Below are 15,071 nucleotides of genomic sequence, written 5' to 3' on the forward strand. Positions count from 1 at the left end.
CGCTGGGATGCCCTAGGGTAGCTACGCACTTTATAAAAATGTATAAACTAAACTAAACTAATACCGCCAGGGTCAGATACAGTACGAGAAACGATTACACAGCAGAGATCCCAATCCAGCGAGGCGTAAAACAAGGCTGTGTTTTGGCTCCAACCTTATTTAATTGCTACATAAACGAAGAAAGCCAAGACCTGAGGAAATTACATTTGGATGTGCCAAAACTAGCCAATGAAAATATACCTATCCTGCTTTTTGCAGATGACGCTGTATTACTGGCAAGAATGGAGATAGCAATGCATCAACTACTTGGGGGTTTTGAATCATTTTGTACCTCAAGGAGTATGGTAATTAATGAGGGGAAAACCAAGTTCATGATTCTTAACCAAAAACAGAAGATGCGATCGACTTTTAGGGTAAATAAAAAGCCTTTGGCCCAAGTGTCTACTTACGACTACCTGGGCTGTAGGCTGGACGAAAAACTGACATGGAAACCTCAAATTTATAAAAGCAACATCTCCTTGGCCCAACAAGCTGGAGCTGTACTCAGATTCGCAAAAGCTACAGGCAATCACTCTGTGATTTCTGCACTGCTTGCATATATAACAAAAGCAAGGGCTGCAGCACTATATGGCGCAGAGATCTGGGGATTTAGAAAGACTCCATCAAGACAAGTAACCGAGAACAAATTTTTACGCCGATTACTTTGCTTAGGCAATGCCACACCGATGAACGCAATAAGAATAGATCTACAAATGAGGAAGATTGAGGATTACATTGCATTGGCTCCAATAAGATACTGGATCCGTATTTGGGCAAAAGAGGAACTTAAACCATATAGAGATGCATTGATGGACATTATGAAGCTACAAAGTCATCGGAAATTGCCCTGGTTCAAACACATCTCAACCATCCTGGCTGCTATAGGCCAGGAAGATATCTGGCTTCATCCAGAAAAAATCAGAAGGCCTAGCCTATTTGTTATAAAAAAGGTATACTGGGACCAAAAGACACAGAGCATGTGTGAGACACTTAGGGCCAGATGTAGGAAGCCTTTTGCACGTCGCAAACTGCGAAAAACTCAGTTTGCGACATGCAAAAGGCCTAACGCGATGCACATCCTCAAATTGCGAGTCGGTACCGACTCGCACTTTGAGGATGCGACTCTCAAATAGGAAGGGGTGTTCCCTTCCTATTTGCGACCGGATCGCCATGCTGAGTTGCTTTGTGACCCCGAATGCGGTCGCAAACCAACTCGCACTTACCACCCACTTGAAGTGGGTGGTAACGCATTCGCAAACGGGAAGGGGTCCCTATGGGACCCCTTCCCCTTTGTGAATGTCGCTGAAAATATTTTTTCAGGGCAGGCAGTGGTCCAATGAACCACTGCCTACTCTGAAAAAATGAAACCAAATGGTTTCATTATTTTTTTTAAATGCAACTCGTTTTCCTTTAAGGAAAACGGGCTACAATATAACAAAAAAAACTGCTTTATTCAAAAAAGCAGTCACAGACATGGAGGTCTGCTGTCTCCAGCAGGCCACCATCCCTGTGAGTGCAGGGACTCGCTATGGGGTCGCAATTTGTGACCCACCTCATAAATATTCATGAGGTGGGTCTTTGCGACCCCATAGCGAGTCGCAGAAGGTGTCTGAGACACCTTTCTGCATGCACTTTTGCAAGTTGCAATTTGCGAGTCGGTATGATTCGCAAATTGCAAGTCGCAAATTTTTTTTTACCTACATCTGCCGCTTAGTCCTTTATTTAAGCGTTATATTTTGTTTAATCAAGAGCTCAAACCAGCTGTTTTTATAGATAGTATTTATCCGGAAGAATAAAGGGCTCTCTATTTTAAATTTTTCAGGGGCTCTTTTGGCTATGTTACAGACATTTTTCACTCAGCCCACAAATCTTTAGGAAAAATAATTTCAAACAATGTATTCAAATCCACTCAAAGCACTTTGGAAATGGTCACTAGTGTATCCACTTCCATAAACAAATTATCTGGATATGCCCTAAGCCTTGAAACATTAGTTGTAAGTGCAAGGAGAATAGATATCCACCAAGGAACATGCACATAATCACCACCATGAACTTCTGGCAAAGATTACCTAGCCACAATCAGTGTTATTTGAGCCTAAATCATACATGCTTTTGCTTCTTTCTCTGCTTCAGTCTTTTTCTATTTGGCTTACCACCTACATTCTCTTACTCAATTTTCTCTGAAGCTTTCCAAGCTTGACCCAATCTTAAAGCTTTCCAAGTTTGACCAAATCTTAATTTTGCTTATTTCTTTTCAAATATGCAGACATATAACTATCAAACCCATTTCAGTCACCCCTTCATTATCCAAATCCATTCTATAGTTTCTGTGCCATTCCTTTCTATTATATAGATTGATGTCGTACTCCTCTGTCAGTTTCTCATATTTAGCACGTGTATCACATTAGCCTAGCTACTTTCTTGCTCAGAAATCTCAGTTCATCTGCATTGTATGAGTCAGTTTCTCTGTGCTGATCATACCCTGCAATGTTTCAGAAAATTATGCTTTTTAATTTGAGATTATCAATTTCTCTCCTTTCTGGTTCATCTGGTTGCACTGCAGTCACAGTAGTAACTGTATTAGAAGTAGCTGTATCAGTAGGTGCACTAGCCTCGGCCATATTAAATACATCCGCTTTATTTTTGGGTTGAGGATTAGGCATTGAAATTGTACTTGTTCTTCATACTCCTCCAAAATCTTTAGGTGGTCTGGGTGTTTGTAAAACATATGGAAGAGGTTTGGAGTCTAGTAAATTTTTGATAACCTATGTCTCACTGACAGCAATTGCATGGTAAATTGGACTGAATGTGTTTACTAACAGTCTCCGTCTTTTACGATAAGGCTTCTGTTGCAGAGTTAGGGTGAGGGACACGAGGCTGGTAACACATAAGCCCATGTGCACATGCATTTGTGTCTATATGTGTGTGGGTTGCTTGTGAAAGACTACTGTTGTGTGCACCCTGGTAGATGCACACAGGTAACATTTCTGTGGCAGTTTTAAACGGCTGAGGCTATAACCTGGTTCCGCAGGTACAAATAAATAAGTCATTGTACATATCCTATTTTTAAATATCATGTACCCTGTCTTTTTGAGCAAAGGACTATTTAGTGGTGACATTAGTTCAAATGAAGGATTAGGTCTAAGAAAAGGGGTTGTTTTTGCCTCCAAAATCCACTGCCTGGTTTTTACCACCTCTTTGGATATGCTTTACCTTCATGATCATAAGTTTTTCCTCTGTTTCTTCCTGTGTTTTGCATCAAACCAATCACTGCAGTACTTAGCAAATTTGAGTATCTCATTGATGCTCTTGCTCTGTCAGCACATCACACTCTGCAGTATATCCGAATTACGGACCTGATTTAGAGTTTGGCAGATGCGGTTACTCTGCCTCAACATGACGGATATACTGTTTGCCATATCACAATTCCATATTAGCCTATGGACATCGTAATACAGTGGATACAATATCTGTCACGTTTGTGATGGAGTAACCCATCCACCAAACTCTAAATCAGAACCTAAGTTCTAAAAGCAAGCCCATTACAAACACCAATATGAATAATTTGTTTCTAAGGGCCTTATGTACAAAAGCTTTTTCCCATAGACACAGAATGGGTAAAATCCTTTGGTACACCTGGCCCTAAATATTTTGTTTCCAAAGTAGTACAAAGAAATCCAGCCTCACTATTAAGTCGGGTTTTAAATGTAGCATTTAATAAACGTAACAATGTAGCCCAGTGTTTCTCACTGTAAGGAGATGTTTAACTTGGGGTTATGCAGGAGAGGATGGGGCTTTACAGCCAGAGCTGCTGACTTTGGACCTGCAGAACTAGGTTCAAGTCTTGGCACCCTACAGCATCCTGAGATTCTGGGCATATCACTTAATCTCCAGGTGCTTAAAAAAAGTGAATGTGACCTTGTGTAATTTAACTGCCCCAAGGAGGGCCAGGTGCACCGCCCACATACTCCTGTAGTGTTGTGGGGGCTGCAGAAGGTGGAGATACATTTTATCTTTGCTCTGAAGCTTTGGAGGTCAGGGGCCTCTAGGAGTTGGTCTTATGTCTGTATATTAAGTGGCCTAAAGTGGTAAAAGAAAGAATTTCAACATATCTTTAATGCTGTTTTGAATACAAATGCTTTATTGACAATTTTGTTCTTGAACTTTACAGTGCTTTTATTATTAGTAATGATTACTTCAAGTGTGGATATTGATTCCATTGGTATGGTTGTGTTTTTACCGTGTGATTGTTGTTCCTTTATTGTGGTGACCCCTGGACAAAGCCAGTAGGATTACCTTATATTTTACTATGGTTACCTTGAAAAAGCCATTGGCTTGTCAAATAGTGTAATGTGGCAATCAACCGACAAAGCCAATAAGCTTGCCTTACATTCTTACATGGTTGCCCATTGACAAACCAAAGAGCTCTGCTTTACTTAATATGACACTCCCATATCATGTGATGTTACATCTGGTAAAGAAAGGGAATATTATGATTCTGGGGTAAAGACCCACTAGCAATCAAGTGTGATTTCAAAATCTCCCCTAAGGTAATTCCATCTGTCTGGTGGATATTTTTGTAAATCAATGCATAATATTTAGTAGTTTTTGAAAGAAAAAGCACTGACTGCATGTCAGCAGATGAAGAATATTAGGCCACACTGGCCTCTGAGTAGGTCTTGGACTGCTCTGCGTCACTACCCTTTGAGGGTTAAGTGCTACAATTAGGTACTTGATTCTCAGGAAGGAGACAATTGGGGCCTCACATCCTGCCCAACTAACAACCCACTTTCTTACATTAGTGTAAGGTGGTAATACATCATTCGAGTTGTCAAATTAGAACACAAAATGTAATGCAGCATCATCCCAACTATCCCATCATCCCGTTTGATTATTAGACACCCCTAATGACCTAATGGCATTGGGCATGTCAAAACATATCTAGTTGCACTCAAAACAATGGCAGTCTCATAATGACCAAACCTACAGTGATATAGGCAGAAAGAGCTTTGAATGTTGCAAAGGCTTCCTCCGTAATTTTTCAAGTACAATATATGTCAATACAATGAATTATGCTGATGCACATTTTGTTACATATGATGAGAAGTAAAAATGCACAGTGTACAAGTACAGGAAATAAAAAAAATTCAAAGATGCATTGTTTTTATATTAATAGAAAAGTGATCATAAAGTTAAGCACAACATTTAATATTTCAAAAGAAACTCTTACAGTCACATCTATTCCCTCATACTTGCCCTTAAGTCAGGGTGGAGGACTCAGCACATAAAAAAATCGAACAGTCCTTTCTTTGAATTTGAGGAGTTCTCCGCTCTGGCTGTGGAGTCTCCGCAGTGGTAAAGTTACTATTAAATCATAGTTTGTGAATATTGAAAAATAGCAAACTTACTCAAAAAGTGTACGTTTACCTTTGTGAATCAGGCCAAATATATGTAATCTTGTGGAACCCTGCATGACTTCTAACCTTGTACCACTGAAAAAAATTGAGTTGATAAAAAAATATTAAAGGGTCTCATTTAGACTTGGGCATGGTAGCCTACCACACCAACTGCCTACTTTATATATACCTTTAATGTCTGTATGCAATGTGTTCCCCAAAGGCAGCAGAAGCGACAAACCTCCAAAGTAGGGGGCCATGATGTAAAGTTTTTTGCATGCAGGTGACATTATTGTTTTTTTAACCTTTTGAGAGGGTTGGGCTTCTGATGCTCTGAAGCCAGCTGACGTGTGGCACACAGTGAATCCTTTCACATTGCGATCCATCTGAGGATATGCTATGGAAAATACTCAGATCCCCATCTCTAAATGGGGTAATAACCATAGGTTTATTGAGACAGAAGATCCTCTGATTTACAGAGAATTTACATTGTGCCAAACTCTAAATGGCCCAATCTACCTGTGCGAATCACAATAATGAAAAAGTCTAAAGGCTACATTTAGAATTTGAGGGATGTTGGACATGTGGCAAAACAATCAGCAGATGTCATGTCTACCCTATACAGCCTTAATAGGACAGACAAGACATCTCCTGCTTTTTGCTGGCTGTACTAGATCAGCCAAATTCTATGTGATGCTCTGTGCCAGAAGGCAAAACTCACATTAACTTTTCATCTCACCATTAATATCAGTGGATGTTTTTATCATTAAGAATTCTCATAATTCAGAAATCCTGAACACCTTATCTATTTTTTGTCAATTTGGTATTGTTGTCATCATATAATTGTTATTGTTTTCAGTAAAAATGGTTGGTTTTATCAGGTGTATTACATGATGGAAAAGATCCTGACATACTCTTTCTGAAAGATGCCTGGTACTCCAGTCATATCCTCAAAGAGTGAGGTCAGGATTCTTCACGTGATCCTGCTTTTACTTTCTGCAAGCTTTACTTTTTAACTTTGTGGGATCTTAACCGCAGCTCATGTTAAGACTGGGGTTTCTGTCTCCTCAGTCAGGGCTGGCTTTAGGGTGCTGACCTCAGGGGGGCGCTGTGTTTAGCAATAACTTACGAAACTTGCGATTTAAAAGCACATGCTGAAAAGTTTCTTGTGCGTCCGGCCTTCAGGAAGCAATTAAAATGTCAAGCTATCTCTTGTGATTAATGTTCTTGCTAGAGAGAGAGAGAGAGAGATGGAGGTTTGTCTAGCGGTAGCTTTGACTCGCCATAAAGTAGCATAGAAAGTTAATGTGCCTGCTGCAAAGAACAGAATGATATTTTGTGGAATAGCTGAGTTGATTAGTAAAGCCAGACTTTACCAGCACTTTAAAACAAATTAAATGTATGTGAAAGGGGGGCTACGAAGAGATGAGTGGCACATTTGCCGGGAGTGGTAAGGGAATCTGAGGAGGTGGTCATGGGATGGGGGTGCCAAAAAAAGACTGTCGTTCAGGGTGCCATTAACGCCAAAGCCGGCCCTGTCCTCAGTTATCAATCCCATTCCATGCAGCATCCTTTTGCAGTTTTCGCTGAGTAGATAAAGCTTTGACAACTATTGTGTTCAAACTGCCACAATTATAACACCCCTACCACTGAAGCATTAAATCATTTTTACATATACGCCTATGTGTGATAAACATCACATCCTGAATTCTAGGATGGTACATTTGATGCTGACAAGGCGAGGAAGCTTTCATTTGAAGTCCTTGTAAATTATTTTCAAAAAAGGGCACACTATCAGTCCCATTTCACTGCTTTTCTGGGTTGGATTCCTTGACAATGAGCACCAAGGATTTCCCATTGGCAGGCGTGGCCCATCCTTTAAGGCGATACCCCCCCACCTTTTGCCCCTCATGAAGAGTGTCTGTCAGGCTGAACAAAGGTCAGCCTGACAGACACTCTTCATGTTCAGGTCAGGCAGCCAGGAGCAGACATGAGCGATTTGCACACTCCTGGCTGCCTGAGCTGAACTTTGCTGGGCTCAGCAAAGGTGCCTCAAGGCCCTCCCCTGGGAGACGAGGAAAGCGTCACCCATTGACTTCGACCTGGGCAGTTCAGGTTTAAGCCCTGATGCGCCTAGGGCGAGTGTCAATCAGTGGCACTTCGTCACAGAGTGGGGTCAGCAGTCTCACTGACCCCATCCCACTCTGTGACGAGGCTGGGACTGCTGCCTTCCCTCACTAGCTGACCTAATGATCCGCCAATGAGGGAAGGCAGCAGTCTTAACCCTCTAGGGACCTCCGAGGCTGAAGGTAAGTGTGTGTGTGATCTTTTAAAATGAATGTTTAGTGCGTGCATGCATGTTTGAATGTTATGAGGGTTGTTCATGGATGTGCGTGCGTGTGTGTGAAAGAATGAGTGTGTGTGATAATTTAAAATTAATGTTTGTTGCGTTTGGTGCTTGCGTGCATGATTGAATGTTATGAGTGTTGTTAATGGATGTGCGTGCGTGTTTGTGTGTGTGTGAAAGAATGAATGTGTGTGTGTGCTTCCCGCCTGCCCCCCTCCCTCCTAAAGCTGCCGGCCGCCACTGCCCATTGGAGGAAGTTCACTATGAGAGCGATAGTTTGACCACATAACATAGGATAAAACAGTTACGCAATAATTTGTTTTTTTCTTTGGTTACTTACACTAAAATTGCACAGTTAAGAAGCCAGCTATGCAATGCAAATTTTGAGAATTGTTAAGGCATGTGATAGCTTGCTTCCTGGGAAGATTACTAATGGTATTTGCTTCACTATGCTTGATAGTTCCAACAGTCAGGTTGTTGTGGAAGGAGGAGGAGATACCAGTGTAAATATACTGCAAAATGCATCAGTTAACTTTATGGAAGTTAAAACAATACTTATGACAAATCTAGCTTAATAATTGTGGGTCCTCTCTCTGAGACTGCTTTTACATGGGTGGCATACTGTCACCTCATTCAGAAGTATCTTTTAATAGAGATGTTGGTCTGTGGCCTATGGAGCCTTTATTATCCACTGTGAAGGATGGGGGAGGATGTGTTAAACATTTATTAAGAACAGTGGTACATCAGCAGGGAAGAGTGGTAAAAGTCAGAATGAAACTGCAAATGGATTCAGGAGGAAGGTGAGACAACAGATTCAACAGGGAAAACTATGGCCCACACGATCATACAGGGGCAACCAGTCAGTGCATTCTCTCTCCATGGCTACAGATACATAGATACGCAGGAATACACAACAGGGAGGTGGGTTCATTCATATATCTGAGAAGAGTAAATATCTTGTCAGGGAACCCACAGCCAAGATAATAACAACTGAAGGTCCTTCGTACTGAGGCCAAAGTCTGGAGAATGCAGGAAAACCAAGCTCAAAACAATGCCAGATCACCCACCTTCCATGCCGAAGAAGAAGCTAAAAAGAAGAGATCAGGTAGGATAGCTCCCCAAAACCTAGAAACCAAGTCACATATGTTGGACCTAAGGATCATGCACAGGTATTGGAGCTGGTCCTCTCTGCAGGGTCACCCTCAAAAGTTTTGCCTACAACCTTCCTGTTTTTACTGAATTTGCTTTTGTTGGCTTTTAGAAGTCTCTGCATGTTACCCTTGCAAAACAGTGCTAAAGAGCTTGTGCTCCCTCAATTAAACATGGTAAAATTGGCTTATACCCCAATTGGCACATTTAATTTACTTTTAAGTCCCTAATAAAGTGACACTACATGGACCCTGGCTCTCTAAAATAAATGCTGCTAGTGGGCCTGCAACACTGATTGTAGCACCCACTTAAGTCGACCGTTTAACATTTTTCAGGCTTGTAGTTGCAGCCTATATGTGCAATTTTAAACTGCCATTTCAACCAGACAAAATAAAACCTTATGCCAGGCCCAAACCTTCCTTTTTGATACATATAAGTCACCCCATGCATAGGCCCTGAACAGCCCAGAGGCCAGGGTGCAATGTATGTAACAAAATGACATGTATTTTTAGGTTTACATGTGTTGTCAGTGAAAAACTCCTTAATTCAATTTTCACTACTGAAAGGTCTACCTCCCCCATAGGATAACATCTGAGTTATCTTAATACATTTAATAAGTGATTGATAGTAATTGGGAGCAGGTGGACAGGTCAAGTTTGCTATCCAGAGAATTATAATTAAAAGCCATCTTTAATGGCAAAGTCAGGTTTTTAATCACTATTGTGAAAATGCTACTATTAGTGAGTTGGCATTTTCTGGTCCTTACCATTTAGTGCCTGCACCCTGATTCTGGGTCACATGACTAGGTGTAGCTGGCACTTGGGGGGTCATTACGACCTCGGCGGTCTTTTCAAAAGACCGCCGAGGCCGCGGGAGACAGAATACCATCATTGCCGGCGGTATTTCTGTCTCCCTATTATGACATTTCCGCTGGGCCAGCGGACGGTAACAGTGTTACCGTCCGCTGGCCCAGCGGAAATGTCACATCAACATTGCAGCCGGCTCGTAATAGAGCCGGCGGCAATGCTGATGTGCAGCGGTCGTGCATTTCACTGCCTGGGGACCCCTGCACTGCCCATGCCAAGTGCACCCCAAGCCCCCTTAATGCCGGCCTTTCCATGGCGGTGTGTACCGCCATGGACAGGCCGGCGGTCGGGGACTCATAATCCCCAGGGCAGCGGTGCTGGCACCGCTGCCCTGGAGATTATGACCGCCAGGCGGAATCCTGGCAGGAAAGTGGAGGGGCCGGCGGTATGACCGTGGCAAATGAGAGTTGAAACCGCGCAGTAGGAAGACAGTGATGAACCGACTCTCAAATCCAGCTTAGCTTGAGGCACTACTTTTGGATGCAAAAATCTGCCTAGCTATGCAGCCTAATAGTACAATAAGGCAGATTGGCCAGAGACCTAAGAATGTGATAGGGCACTACAGAACACAAAGACAATATTCCTATGTTGAAAAAATAGGCGATACTGGTACCCAAACTATTGTATTTAATAATCAATCAGCAGATGGTAGGCCAAGAGAGCCCCACTGCACCAAAACCTGTGCATGGAACAATGGGAGAGCCACTCATGAATGAAAACATACTCCCAAGTGGATGTTAATCACTCATAATACAAGAGATGTCTAAGCAAAATGTGATGCCTATGATAGCCACACTTGAAATTCAGACTCTGACACAAAAATATCAGGGCCAGCCTCATCACTTCAGTGCATGAGAACATCCTGCCAGAACCACCATCCTCAACTTAGCTTTGGAAAATCTGCCAGGAGAGAATCATCACACTCTCATCTGAGGAATAGAAAATGAAAAGTATCCTATGAGTACTACAGAAATTTTACACAGAAGGTAGTGTACTAGCCCTGTATGAGCAACCAACTGGTAAGCAACGTGAAAACTAAAGCAAAAGCCCAAACACACAGACCACAAGGCAGAATGGAAATATGAGGCCAGGAGAGATATCTGAAAGGCCACTGGTGACAGTGAACAGTCAAAAGCCGTGTGATTCAAAATGCCAGGATCAAATCTTATAACCACTCTTGGGAAACAATTCCTGACATACAGACTGCAACACGTTTAGAGAATAGCAATAGTCTTACTGGTTCATGTAGCTGGCTGACAAATACAAAAACAATGCGCTCAACCAGTGAACCCCTCACTCCTCAACTTGGAACAGAAATGAAACCTCCATAGCATCTGATACAACCATGCCACAAGATAACTAGCAGCAATGCAGCATGTCAGAAGCCCCCCTTCCACTCCCAACCTGTAGAGGGTAACCTAAGGGCAAGGAAGCCAATCTATGATAGAAAAACATAAGAATGGAGGTTGATAATCTTGAAGGAATTTGAACTCCTAGAGGAATTTTTCAAAGTGGGAGAAATGAACATAGGCACCCTTGGGGAGTGCTAAGCAAATCTTTTAGCTTAAGAAGTCACGCAAACATCACAGCAGTCAGTAGAACATTTTCAATGTCTGACCCCAGATACCTGCTGCACAGCCAGTGTCTGAGGAGAAGGATTAGTCACAGTTTAAAACATCCCCTAAAGTGAGGGTATAAAGGAAATGCAGCCTATCACCCTGAATATTTGTAAAGCCTTAGAATGAAAGATCAGTCCCACCTCGGATCTAAGCAGCCTGTCAGCTAACACCCCGGATGAGTGGTAAAGTCCAAGATTAGATAACTGAGCTGTGAGTCTTAGTGTGGCCCACCACCATAAATACTCAAAGGCCAGTGTATGAACTCCACGCAGATGAAAGGAGATAACCTTTTATTTATAATTCTCTGACCAAAGTAATATTGCGATAAACCTCCAGCAAGAGCTCCTCTCCCATCCAGCTTCCAACTCCTTCTCCCTTCCACCATTCCAGAATCTCCACTCTCCTCCAATTCCAATCTCATCCTCTGAGATCATCACTACACCATCTTCCCCCATACATCCTAATAACATGTGAATATAAATAATTCCAAACATATAATTTTAAACATGTACTATTTACAATTTGTATAAGCATGAAATACATTCAACATCTACATTACTGCCTACTCAACTTTGCATAACTTTCCCATACTCAATTCTCTCCCATCATCCAACCTAACTACAGATTTAAATATTTTCACAACCTTCTGCGGTTCACAAAATCTACTTTCTCCCTTCTTTATCATACCACATTTCTTTCCTCTCACCCAATCACCTACCTCTATTCCAATGTCTTTCACTTTTTTTCTCGTATCATAGTTCAACTTGTTACGTTCTTGACAACCCAACACTCTCACCCTCATTCTTTCACGATCCGCCCACACTTGTTTCTTTTTGCGCAATCACCAAGGAGACTTTTTCGTCGCTGGTTCGCTCCCTTTGAGAGCAACAAATGGTGCCACCCCCGTTACGGAATGCGGTGTCACTCTATGTGCCCACATCATCTTATTCAGTTCTTCCCTCCATTCCAGTCCATTAGCTAGGGATAATTGAATATTTTCCATGACCATTCGATTCATTATTTCTGCTAAACCATTAGCTTGCAGTCAAAATAAAGCAACCTTCTCATGTTTAATTCCCAATCCGGTGAGGAACTCCGTCATTCTTTCAGACACCAATTGCACCCCATTGTCAGTAACTAAGACTTTGGGTGCACCTTCTTCCAAAAATATATTCCTAAGAAATTCAATAACATTGTTAGTCGTAATATGTTCCATGCACTTGACTACAAACCATTTACTGTGGTAATCCACCAAGACTACTAAGAACCGATTTCTTCTTCCAAGTTTATCCACAGTACCAATAAAATCCAAAGCTAATTTCTCCCATGGTCTCGCAGGAAATTGTACACACCCCAAAGGTGGCTGCCTAAAAGTCCTAGATTTGTCACTATTTGGACACGCTGCACACTCACTCACAACTCGCTCCACATCCTTGTCCATCCCGGGCCACCAATACAATTGTCTTAACCTTCTCTTTGTCAAAATTCTTCCTAAATGACCCTCGTGAACCATTTTTACTAGCCTCATTCTTAGCTTCATAGGTGGTACCACTTTCCCTCGTCTAAATACCTTCTGACCATGCACACTTAGTTAATCTTTTGCTACTAAATATTGTTTCAAATTCTGCAGATCACTTCCAATGTGACCAGAACCACTTATAAATTTCTTTAGCTCATCATACTCCTTATCATCAACCATGGCATCCTCCCACTCTTCTTGTTTTAAAGTAAGTTCACCATCTATCAAAAATGCTTCGGCTTCAATCTCACTCAATACTGAAGCTTCCTCAGGATGCTCATCAATTGGCATCCGTGACAAGCAATCTGCCACAAAAATGTTCTTACCCCTCACAAATTCCACAACAAAATTGAAGTCAATTATATTAATCAAACACCTCGAAATTCTGGGTGTCACACTTCCCTCCACACCTCGACCACTCTTGAAAACTTGAAGCAGAAGTTTATGATCCGTATGAAGCACAAAAGGCAGTCCCTACGAATAGTATCTATAATGATTGATACCCCAACAACAAGCTAACGCTTCCTTCTCAATTGCAGAGTACGACCATTCTGCCCCCTGTAACCTGCGAGACGCAAACCTGATGATTCTTTCTTCCTTGTCTACTACTTGTATGAGAACTGCACCCAGCCCAACACCACTGGCATTTGTCATTAAAATTGTTTTCTTATTCACATCAAAATGTCCTAGGTTAGGCGCACAAACAATAGAATTCTTAATCTTTTCAAAAGCTATTTCCCTGCTCCCCACTCAAACACTGCTCCTTTCTTTAATAACAATCTCATGGGTTCTACAACTCCAGCGAAATCATGCACGAATTTAGAACAATATTCTGCCAATCCTAGAAACGATTTAAGTTGATCCTTATTACATGGCTTCGGAGCTTCACTAATCGCCCTCATAATACTTTTTTTTAGTTTTATACCTTCTGCAAACACTATGGGGGTCATTACGCCAAGATCTGACCGCCCTGCGCCCGCCAATGCAGCCGCACCCCCGCCGCGGCCATTTGGAGATCCCCGCTGGCCCGGCGGCCGGAAACCTGGTTTCCGCCCGCCGGCCCAGCGGGGATCACAGCTGCAACATAGGAGCCGGCTCCAAATGGAGCCGGTGATGTTGCGGCCGTGTGACGGGTGCAGTTGCGTGTGGTGGTCGGGGACTCGCAATCCCCAGATTATTACCGCCGGAGCAAAAGTGGCGGCGCTTCCACCACAGTCGTACTATGCCTGGAAGCACCGCCAGCCTGTTGGCGGTGCTTCTTTCATTTTTAGCCCTGGCGGTCTCGTACCGCCAGGGACAAAATGACCCCCTATATGACCTAAATAGTTCAGACTACTCTTTCTTAACTGCCATTTTTCCTTCTTCACAGTCAACCCATGATTCTCAATTCTCTCCAACACTTTTTCAATCAATTCATCATGCTCTTCCATAGATCTCCCATCCATTATAATATCATCCTGGAAGCACAAGACATTTTTCATGCCCCCAAAAATGTTATGCATAATACGTTGAAACACAGCAGATGCGGATGCTAGCCCAAATGGCATTCTACAGTAACGATAGGCACCTAAAGGTGTTACAAAAGAAGTCAATGGACGTGAATCTGGATGTAAATCAACTTGGTGGTAGGCTGCCGACATGTCCAGAACGCTAAATACTTTGCCACCTCCCATCATGCTTAACATTTCCGTGATGTTCGGTAAAGGTTGCCTATCAACCCAAATATTCTTATTCAGGTCTCTTAAGTCTATGCACAAACAAATCTTATTCCCATCCTTGGGTGCTACGACGATCGGTGCCGACCACTCTGACGATTCTATTGGTTTGATTATTTTTTCCTGCAATAATCTATCAATTTCCTGTTGAAGAGGTCCTCTCATCATATACGGTATTGATCTTACTTTGTGAACAACTGGAACAGCGTTTTTTTTTTAAATTATTTGGCGCGTACATTTTTTCAATTTTCCTAGCCTTTCAGTAAAAACTTTTGAACACTTTTCCATTAATTTCTCACCCCATTCCTCTCCAGTTCCTTGAATTCCCATGTACTCTGCATTTGAATCATCCACAACTATGACCGGTTCAGTTGCGTTGGGGTTCAGGACGATATTTAAATCTTTTTGATGTCTCCATCCT

At 42.2% G+C, this 15,071-nt stretch overlaps 1 protein-coding gene across 2 annotated transcripts in view; it reads right to left on the minus strand.

Annotated features, from left to right (window-relative positions):
• Positions 1-15,071, minus strand: part of GALNT14 (polypeptide N-acetylgalactosaminyltransferase 14) — a 1,192,033-nt gene that overhangs the window by 534,461 nt on the left and 642,501 nt on the right. The gene's annotated exons all lie outside the window — the stretch shown is intronic.

The sequence above is a fragment of the Pleurodeles waltl genome, chromosome 5 (assembly GCF_031143425.1).
Source record: "Pleurodeles waltl isolate 20211129_DDA chromosome 5, aPleWal1.hap1.20221129, whole genome shotgun sequence".
Lineage (NCBI taxonomy): Eukaryota > Metazoa > Chordata > Amphibia > Caudata > Salamandridae > Pleurodeles > Pleurodeles waltl.